Source organism: Sesamum indicum, linkage group LG9 (assembly GCF_000512975.1).
Source record: "Sesamum indicum cultivar Zhongzhi No. 13 linkage group LG9, S_indicum_v1.0, whole genome shotgun sequence".
Lineage (NCBI taxonomy): Eukaryota > Viridiplantae > Streptophyta > Magnoliopsida > Lamiales > Pedaliaceae > Sesamum > Sesamum indicum.
Genome location: NC_026153.1, coordinates 9,932,755 through 9,942,808, shown reverse-complemented (window position 1 = coordinate 9,942,808; position 10,054 = coordinate 9,932,755).

The window sequence follows — 10,054 nt, the reverse complement described above, 5'->3', positions numbered from 1 at the left end:
CGAGGCAGAAAGTTATAAATCAGAAAGAAAATGCTGAATAAAGGGCAGATGGTTGAAGTCATACCCGTATGATCGGGCGCCAGTTTTCTCTTGGTCCGGACATCCTATTCGCCTTACGGTTCCACCGAATGTTTGGTTCCTGAAGCAATTTCCCGAAAGTCTCGAATCTCAACCGCAGGAGGTTCAATCTCGAAGGGAAGAAATCATAAGACCAGGAGCAGGTTCACCGAAGCCGCCGAGTTTCTGAGCGCGTTGTTATCGGGATTTAAGGTGTTCAACTGTCGACTACCCATACGCACATGAACGTGAAGGTAGGTGCAGAAAGCGGTGTCCACTTTTTTGGTCCACGTTTGGGTATAAAAATATCGCGATTGACCCATGGGGTACTTGCGGCGCGGCATGGCTCGAAGTTAGCAGCGGGAGGCAGTGGGGTAACAAAAAGAAAGGAGGAAGAAGGTGAGTACGGGTTCAAAATTACAGCCTGCCCTTTTCTGGAAAAGGAAGGGAACAGGGGTTTTAAAGAATGGGGTATTGTGGCCGGGTTGGTGTGGACATGTGCAAATCACAAATTGGTGGCATAATTACCCGCATAAGTGAGGCGGAAAGCGTGAGAAAGACAGTCTGCCGTGGTACTGTTATTTGGATGCGTACTGTAATTATATGCAATTATAACACATAGAAACTGTAGACGAGGTACATGTTGTAATTTATAACACATACAGTTGACATTCGTACCACAGAGGGACAAAAGTAATACACCCTATGGATAATTAGTAATAAGATGTTAGTTTCATTGATTTATGAAGAAGTATACAGGAGTTGACACTGGAAATGGCCTACGGGTCCAAGAATTATTGAATAAAACCGCTGTAGAGCCTGCTAGCGAGAGGTTATTTAAAGTTGGGTGAATACTGGTAATCATCCGTGCAGTCATTGCTTAGTGTAACGAGTGCGGTAGATCCGGATAGTACGATTAACACGTGGAGGGGGTCCACATAACAAATGGAATGCAGGGAATCTTATAATACCGAAAACGACCACCTGCAACGGTGGCGGGCAAACATTCACTGCTTCATACGACAGTTCAAATTAGTGGCCTACATTGCTGTACGGAACAAAACCCAGTTGTAGGCATTGTACAAGTAAAAAGTAAGTAACTTACGACGGAATGAGACAATGTTGGCAACAGAGGTCCCTACAAAAACTCCGCTAAATGTCCTACCTACATTAATACATATGTATATATATATATAGGTATATCTACAATACTTACTAATATTGCTCGCATGCATGCGTGAACCACAGGAACATCCCAAACAAACTTCCTCAAACCATTTCCTAAGGCTTCCCCCAACAGAACGCACTGAAAATCTCCTTACCTCAATCAACCTTCTTTACTAGAGTTCAATTCGACGCTGTAGAGCTTGCTTGGCCTTCAGACTGTGGAGCGGGAGGGCTCAGACACTTTGTCGCTTCGGATTTCTATCCGGGCATTGGAACACCTGGCAATGGCTGCAAAGAGTCTGCGTCATCATCGCACCCGTAGAAATCATCGCAGAAATTCCAGAGCAATGAGCTCGAAGTAGGGCAATCCGAGACATAACCGTAAGGGCAAGGGTCCTTTTGGGCAACTCCTACAGGGTGAGAAGGTTCAAGGCTGACAGTAGGATCGGAGGATTCCTTCGAATCACCTTCTCCCGTTTCAGTAGCGGTGTTGTCAAGAGAAGCGGAGTCAGAGTCGACCGGTTGGGCAAAGAGCTTGCACAGATCGTCCCACCTACCCTCATAAGCATTCACATAGCATTTCCCGATACGCGATTCCTGCCAATATAAAGCGATATAGGACAAACAACTCAAGTGCAAAAATGAAATGGTTGCCAGCAATATACTGAAAAGTAAACATATACGTGATGTATATATAAACGAAGATCACCTTGCAAAACTCCTTCCAGGTTGAGTCCTGCGCCGTAATGAACCGGAGCCTGGTGTTGCAGATTACATCACGCCTCGCAATCAACCTGCGAAACACATCATGCCTCTCCCGTAGAAATTTAACCACGTATTTTCCCCACCTGATATCAATCTTCATACCGTGATGTTTATGGACAGCTTGCAACGCATCAGTTATCGCGACGGTGTTCTCATGGTCAAGGTGAAAACGGCCTCTATTCGCATGGTGCAGGAGTTTAGTAATGAACATGGACTCCATGTCCTTTGTCCATTTTGAACAGTAGAATATGTAACGCTGATAATAGAACCCATCAGGCCACATCATTTGGTATTTACATAAAAAGGCTGGTGGGGGGTGTACAAAAGTAGAAAAGGCAAGTTGCAAATCGGGATTGGAGGTTGTAGTCCTATTTATAGACAATGTTGGGGAATAATGCATTCATGTCATGGCCAATGGATGGAGAGGACTGTGCAGAAGTAAGTGTGCACAGTGGGAGAAACCCCCCACTGAATATTCCATCATGTCGCGTGTAATTAATCGCACAGTGTGGCAGTGGTGTAGTGCCTAACAAGCATTAGTGGTAAATGCAGTTGCAACTGGTAGCTAAACTAGTGCAGGCCGCCAGCAATTTGAACATTTCTCATGAAATTTATTAACACCTGCAGCTACATAGTTAATCCTAAAAGTGACTGCACCATAGATGAAGTAGTTGGTGGATGGGTAGTTGGAAGCTTTAATTGCAGCAGAATAGTTAAATGAGAAACGTTGGAATATTCGGCATGGATGGAGAAAATATAAGTTGACATGTTGTAATAAATAGCATGATTAGTGCTGCACACTTCACCATATAATGAATTTCCCGAATCGAAGTGCCAAAGTCAAGCGTTAGTAATGTGCAGTGTACACATTAAGCCGAAGTTATATATAGGAACGATGACAAACATAAAAGTGGTTAGAGGATGTGGAATCTCATGCATATATAGTGGGGAAGGCAAAGTTTAAAATTGACGAAACCGTATGAATGGCGAGAACTTACTTGTACACGGCAGGGCATGGTTTCAGATAAATTGCAAAAACTAAAGGGTGGATGAACTGCCTCGGCTATGACAAAGTGATACAAAAGAGGAGTGAATAAGATATGTTAGATGTTGAACGCAATAAAGATAAAAAATAGCCAAACAATATGTGAGATGAGCACATAATTCATTAATCTACGAGGGCGCGTCTCCTCCGTTTGTAGGCGAGCATTGAAGCGTTTCATCTGGGTCGTACTCGGAGATGCGATTCAAGAGTCCAGGGATTATCTCTTTTGACCTGCGGCACATAGGGGGATCCACCCATTGGAACGTGCTGCAGTACTGACCCTGATTAGAAAGACTTGAACGTAAGGCACATATATAGAGGTATTACATTATAGATGGGCACCAATGCAGAAATCCTGTATTAATGTTCATTATAGCATTAACGGGACGTCAAGTGATCACTGTATGCGAATGATTAATTTCGTAATGAAAGAACATACCTAGTCACCAGGGCAACCGCGAAACCGGCGTCCCAGATTCAGTCTAGTCCACGATGTGCATAACATAACATCCCTACCACAACGGCAAAAACGAACAACAGATTCAGTTGACGAGTAATGCGACGGGATTTTCAGTTACCAAGGAGATGAGCTCGTCATTGGAAAAATTGGGTAGGACGGCATTAACAGAAGGAAGGTAGACAAGGAGCTTGGAATCTTTGGTAAAATCCAACTTATTGAAACTATCAAGAAGAAAAGAAGAATGAAAAATGCAATCTCATGATTCAAGAAAGCAAGTTTCAGTCTGCGTATTTCATACCTCCAAACAAATACATACATTTGTCTATATAGAAGGAGGAAGAAGCAGTTAATGAAGTTGCTGTTTCACTAATTAAGTCGCAGACATACGAGTGCGACTATCAACTAAAGAACAAAAAATAAAATACAGCTTATGTAAAGAAGCGTTCTTTCACTAGTGTCATTTCTAAATAATAACACTTCTAGCATCCTTAGTCTCCTGTCTGTTCTTCATCATTGTGCAGATCAATCTGCTGATGTGCTGTTCTTGGATGGCTATTACAGCCATTCTCATCATCCCCCCCCCTCAAGCTGAATGGTCTGTGAAATTTACAAGACCCAGCTTGCCAAGCAAAGTGTGGAACACAGGTCCAATTAATGGTTTGGTGAAGAAATCAGCCAATTGATCTTTAGAACGAACATGCGTTGGAGAAATAAAACCTGACTTATAGTGATCCCGTACCAAATGGCAATCGATATCTAGGTGTTTAGTACGTTCATGAAAGACTGGATTACTGATGATGTGTAAGGCAGCTTTATTGTCACAATAAAATGGTATAGGGCGATGGACATGAACACCCAAATCCTTTAATAAAGCTGCTCTCAATACCAATTCACATGCAGAAGAGCCCATGGCTCTGTATTCTACCTCCGCTCTAGATCTAGAAACAGTATTTTGTTTCTTCGTTTTCCGCGATATCAAGGATTTTCCAAGAAATATGCAGTATCCCATAAGTGATCTACCAGTATCAGGACAAAAGGCCTAATCGGCATCACAATATGCAGTGAGATTGGAAGTGGCTGCAGCAGGGAAGAAAAGTCCTTTATGAGGAGTCCACTTTAAGTACCTTGCTACATGAGTTGCTGCAGCCCAATGACTTTGACAGGGAATTTGAAGGAATTGGCTGAGTTGTTGAACCACATGTGAAATGTCAGGCCTTGAAAAGTTTAGATACAAAAGTCTCCCAACAAGTCTTCGATAGATAGCTAGCTGAGGTAAAGTTTGATCTGAGGATGATTGCAGCTTGATTCCAGGAGGCAAAGGTGTATTGGTGGCTCAGGCCTCTGGCTTCAGGTCCTTGATGATATCCTGTATGTATTTATGTATGTGAGAGTGATTCCTTCACTAGAACGTGCAATTTCCAGTCCAAGGAAATATCTAGCAGGTCCCTGGTCCTTGACGGTAAACAAGTGATCAAGATATTGTTTTACCTCAGTGATTAAAATTGAGGAGGTTTCTGCAAGTAAAACATCGTCAACATAGACCAATAAAGCAAGAACGCCTTGAGGAGAAGACTTAGTAAACAAACAATAATAGTTCTTGGATTGACTGAAACCAAAAGTTTCCAGCCTTGAGGTGAATTCGCAATTCCATTGTCTGGATGCTTGCTTTAATCCATACAAAGACCTTTTGAGCTTGCACACGTCCTGAAGGCATTGTGTATCCCTTAGGAGGTTCCATATACAGTTCTTCATCCAAATAGCCATGAACAAATGCGTTGTTGATGTCCAATTGATGCAACTCCCATCCTACAAAAGCTGCTAAAGCAATAAAAACTCTGACAGTAACCACTTTGGCCACTGGTGAAAAACTTTTATAGTAGTCAATCCCTTCTACTTGATTGTATCCCTTAGCCACTAGCCTAGCTTTATATCTATCTAGGGAACCATCTGACTTAAACTTCAATTTGAATATCCATCTAGAGCCAATTGCCTTTTATTAGAAGGTAAGGGTGTTATCTCCCATGTTTGGTTATCTTCCAATGCCTTTAATTCTGAATTCATGGCCTCTATCTATTCTGGATGTAAAAGATGCTTCCTCATATGAATGTGGTTCCTGAAATGATGAAATGGATGCAACAAAAAGCTATTGTATGTAAGAGATATGTGAGAGACAATAACATGATTATCAGAATCTGTAAAATTGCATATAAAATCTGACATCCAGGTAGGCTTCAATGTAATTCTATTGGATTTTCTAAGTTCAGGAACAAACAAGGTATTATCATGAGTATTAATAGTATCTTTATTACTCAAGATATTAATCTCAATATCATCTTCACTTAAAGGCAGAGGTATTTGATAATTGTTGAGATTTTCATATTCAGTGCTGCAGGGAAATTCCTTTTCATGGAAATAACATCTCTGCTAACCAAAACAACTTGTTTCTCTATGTCAAAGAGATTATAACCCTTTTGTCCAGGTGCATACCCAAGGAATACACATTTTATGGTTCTTGGGTCAAATTTTGATTTATAAGGTTGAGTATTTGTTGCATAACAAAGGCACCCAAAAGTCTTCATGTTGGAATAATTAACATGCCTTTTATGCAATCTCTCATAAGGAGTTTGCCACTGTAAAACAACTGAGGGTAGTCAATTTATAATATAGGTGGCAGTAAGGATAGCCTCAGTCCAAAGAAAAGGAGGAAGTGAGGCTTGAAACATTAAAGCTCTTGCCATTTGCAAGAGATGTTTGTGTTTTCTTTCTACTCTGCCGTTTTGTTGTGGTGTATAAATGCATGTTTTCTGGTGTATGATTCCTTCATTTTTGAAGAAATATTGACATTCTTTACCAAGAAACTCATTGCCATTGTCAGTTCTTACGATCTTAATCCTTTTACTAAATTGAGTATACACCTTTTTCTGGGAAAAAAAAAAAAGAGAGTAATGATGCAGTGTTGGATTTATGTTTCATTGGTACTTCTACTGTAGTAATCTACTGTTGTTATCATATACGTACAATTTGATAGTGATGGCTGGTTATAAGGTCCCCATAAGTCAATATGAACAAGATCAAAGATTTCAAAGGAATTTGTTTCACTAGGGGTAAAAGGCAATCTGTGTTGCTTTGCTAAAGGGCAAATGTCACAAGTATTTTTGTCATGTCCATTAACAGATATAGGAATGTGTGAGATTAAAGTTCCTGAGGAATGGCCTAGTCTCCTATGCCATACATTGAAGTCATTAGAGACTGAAAAACGGTAGGGATATTCTAGTTCCTTTTCGAAGGATTTAATCGTTTTTGCTGAAAAAGATGTTGAATCAAGAATATAAAGCCTCCCTATGGCTCTTCCTATTGCAAGATTTGCCTTAATCTTGAGGTCCTGCAAGATGCAATAGGTGTCAGAAAAGGTAAAGAAAACAGAATGGTCACTGCACATCTTGTTCACAGACAACAGATTATGTTTCAAGCTTGGAACATATAAAAATGATGTAATCTTTAGATCTTTAGATAAAGTTATGTTTCCAATTCCTTTATTCAATTGCTTAGAGCCATCTGCTAGAAAAATATATGATTCAATAGTTGGTTTTAAAGTAGAATAAAAAAGAATTCCATCCTTACACATATGATTAGAGGCTCCACTATCCACAATCCAGACATTCTTATTTGAGGATATTCCAGAATAGTTTGACAAGAGATTACCTGAGCACTGATCAAATGGATCCTGAATAAGATTGTTTTCTGCCATTAACTTCTGGAATTCAGACCTCTTCATATCAGAAATGGTCCTTTTGTTGATCATTTCTGTAGTTGCATCTGCTGTATGTTTTCCATCTTAAGTGGTATTGAATGCCTGATTGTTGCTTTCCTTTATTTTTCTTTCTTTCCACAAGAGTTTTGTACCACTCAGGGTACCAATGTATCTCAAAACATGTGGCCTTAAGATGGCCAGTTTTGCCACATTCTTGGCATATCATATTTTGTTTTTTACTAGCTGTTTTCTTTCTTTGAATATTTCTTGGGATGAAATTTGTGTTTCTTTTGTTTTCTTTGACTTGCATTGCCATATTTTGAATTGTATTGGCATTTTCTGCGTTAACCTCTCGTTGTTTCTCAACCCTTAAGACCATCGAATAGGCTTTACTAACACTTGGCAATGATTCTATCAACAGAATTTGGTTTCTAACATGATTTAGACTATCATGCAATCCCATCAAGAATTGTATAAGTTGTGTTGCATGATTAAAATCTGCACATTCCTTAGAAGCTTTACAGTCACACTGTGGCAATGGATTAAGACACACAAGCTCATCCCACAGTCTTTTTAATCTGGCATAATAAACAGAAACAGATTGGTTTCCTTGATTTATGGATGCTATTTCTCTTTGAACTTGATAGATCATAGGGCCATTACTTTCACCAAAATGTCCCTCTAATTTAGTCCAAAGTTCTCTAGCTGATTTCGTGTAAATGAAACTTTTTGCAATATCTTTAGAAATTGAATTAAGAATCCAAGATGTAACTAAGCAATCATTTCTTATCCATTGCTCATAATCCTCAGAGTTTTCTTGAGGTTTCTGGCTCTCGCCATTGATGTAACTCATCTTCATTTTGGCTGCTCCAGGAAAGATAATTCTTTCCATTTAGGGGTGAAGACACCAGAGACATCCATGGATTTTCAGTCATCTGGATTCTGATGATACCAGCCTCATCAGTGTTTTTCTTAATTTTACTCATCTCGTTTCTTGCTCTGTTATGTAGCTAATTCAGCTCTGGATTTTCAAGAAATGGAAAAGGATTCTATGTGAATGGAGAACCATCAAAGTGGCTCTGGTACCATGTCAAGAAGAAAAGAAGAATGGAAAATGCAATCTCATGATTCAAGAAAGCAAGTTTCAGTCTGTGTATTTCATACCTCCAAACAGATACATACATTCGTTTATATAGAAGAAAGAAGCAGCAGTTAATAAACTGCCTCCGAATGGCTAGTAGAGCAACAGTAATGAAGTTGTTGTTTCACTAATTAAGTCGCAGACATACAAGTGCGACTATCAACTAAGAACAAAAAATAATACACAGCTTATGTAAAGAAGCGTTCTTTCACTAAAGAAAGTGTTAGTGTCATTCTAAATAATAACAGCAACTTCTAGCATCCTTAGTCTCCTGTCTGTTCTTCATCATCGTGCACATCAATCTGCTGTTGTGCTGTTCTTGGATGGCTATTACAGCCATTCTCATCAGAAACCTTTGGCTAAAGGTGTAAATCCTAACGTCCCCCCCCCCCCCCCCCCATTTTAATAAAATTCAATGCGAAACCCCCTAGTGGGCATGTTTTTTTGCATCTTTGGACCTTTGTTTTTAGAATTTTCAGAAAAATGCCCCTTGTTATGTATACATATAATAGACTTGGTCAAATTGACATGTTTTAAGCTTGTTTTGGATGTTTTTTTGATTTTCTCATTTTCATATCTCCTAAAAAAAATAATTTTTTTCCTAGATATATTTATTTAAAAAAATATAAAATTATTATAAATTATTTAAATTTTTATAATTTAAATTAAAAACTTAAATTAAAATCACAGTACAAAGAATAATATACTAAACTCACTTTTCAAATTTATATATATATATATATATATACGAAAAAAATGTTAATTAATTATAAAATACATACAATATTTTTTGGTAAGTAGCTAAATTTCATTAAATAAATAAAAGAGCACATGTAGCCTGCTAAGTCCATGCTATTCCCTAAAGCCTGTAAACTACAAAAGCCTGTAAAGGCTCCCTCAACTCTACACTAAAAGTTTGCATTCTAACTTGGGTCAAATTCAATTTAGCGACACTATCCACTTCCATCGTTATCCCGAAAAATGCCTCATATTTTGTTCTTGCCAAATATGATAAACAGAACGATGCAAGAGTAGCTCGAGCAGCGTTAACAAGATGATTACCACATCACTGTTTGCTTGACCATTCCAAGCCTAGATGTCACTGCTAATGCGACCACAATACCTTGACCTTATGCCGTAGCATGGACCAATAACATCAAGAAAAACTACAGTTGAAGAAGAGGTGTTCATGCATCTCGAGCACTTGTGAATCACACAGAATGCATGTTTGATCCGCTAGCATGAGCTAAGGTTGATCCAATGCAGCCAACTTCCTTTGAATAGCCAACCATAACATAAAAACATGGCAAAATTTCACTTTTGGTCCCACTAAATAGGGTCATTCTCACTTTTGGTCCCGCGCTTTAGGTGCTCAACACTTGTAGTCCCAAAACCCTAATTTTTTAACACTTTTAGTCCCACATCATTAAAAACTGACGGAAACGCGTGTCACGTGCCGTTAGTCAGTTGGTATGGTCATGTTGGTCAACGGCAAAATATCACTTTTGGTCCCACTAGATAGCGTTATTCTCACTTTTGGTCTCACGCTTTACGTGTTCAACACTTGTAGTCCCAAAATTCTAGGGCCCGTTTGGTTGTGTTTTCATTTTCATTTTCAGTTTCCAACATTTGGAAATAGGTAGAAATGCTTTATTGGTTTTTGTGCGA